Consider the following 1017-nt stretch of genomic DNA (forward strand, 5'->3'; position numbering starts at 1 on the left):
AGGACTGCGCGGCCTCAGCTCTAACGAGGCTGCGACGTACGTGAGGCGCCTTAGCACGGTATCGTGCACGGTAAGTCTGGGCCGCAAGCTTAGGGTTTTAACTGCTGTTCGCGCTTAAATGCAACCGTTAGTCGTTGGAATCCGCATGTTTAACCGTGTCATCTTTACTTGTGCAGGGTCTCCTCTCCGCAGAGTTTGTGTTTGAAGCTCTGAAGGACTGCGCGGCCTCAGCTCTAACGAGGCTGCGACGTACGTGAGGCGCCTTAGCACGGTATCGTGCACGGTAAGTCTGGGCCGCAAGCTTAGGGTTTTAACTGCTGTTCGCGCTTAAATGCAACCGTTAGTCGTTGGAATCCGCATGTTTAACCGTGTCATCTTTACTTGTGCAGGGTCTCCTCTCCGCAGAGTTTGTGTTTGAAGCTCTGAAGGACTGCGCGGCCTCAGCTCTAACGAGGCTGCGACGTACGTGAGGCGCCTTAGCACGGTATCGTGCACGGTAAGTCTGGGCCGCAAGCTTAGGATTTTAACTGCTGTTCGCGCTTAAATGCAACCGTTAGTCGTTGGAATCCGCATGTTTAACCGTGTCATCTTTACTTGTGCAGGGTCTCCTCTCCGCAGAGTTTGTGTTTGAAGCTCTGAAGGACTGCGCGGCCTCAGCTCTAACGAGGCTGCGACGTACGTGAGGCGCCTTAGCACGGTATCGTGCACGGTAAGTCTGGGCCGCAAGCTTAGGATTTTAACTGCTGTTCGCGCTTAAATGCAACCGTTAGTCGTTGGAATCCGCATGTTTAACCGTGTCATCTTTACTTGTGCAGGGTCTCCTCTCCGCAGAGTTTGTGTTTGAAGCTCTGAAGGACTGCGCGGCCTCAGCTCTAACGAGGCTGCGACGTACGTGAGGCGCCTTAGCACGGTATCGTGCACGGTAAGTCTGGGCCGCAAGCTTAGGGTTTTAACTGCTGTTCGCACTTAAATGCAACCGTTAGTCGTTGGAATCCGCGCATGTTTAACCNGTGTCAT

This window comes from Volvox carteri (assembly GCF_000143455.1).
Source record: "Volvox carteri f. nagariensis unplaced genomic scaffold VOLCAscaffold_170, whole genome shotgun sequence".
NCBI classification, from domain to species: domain Eukaryota; kingdom Viridiplantae; phylum Chlorophyta; class Chlorophyceae; order Chlamydomonadales; family Volvocaceae; genus Volvox; species Volvox carteri.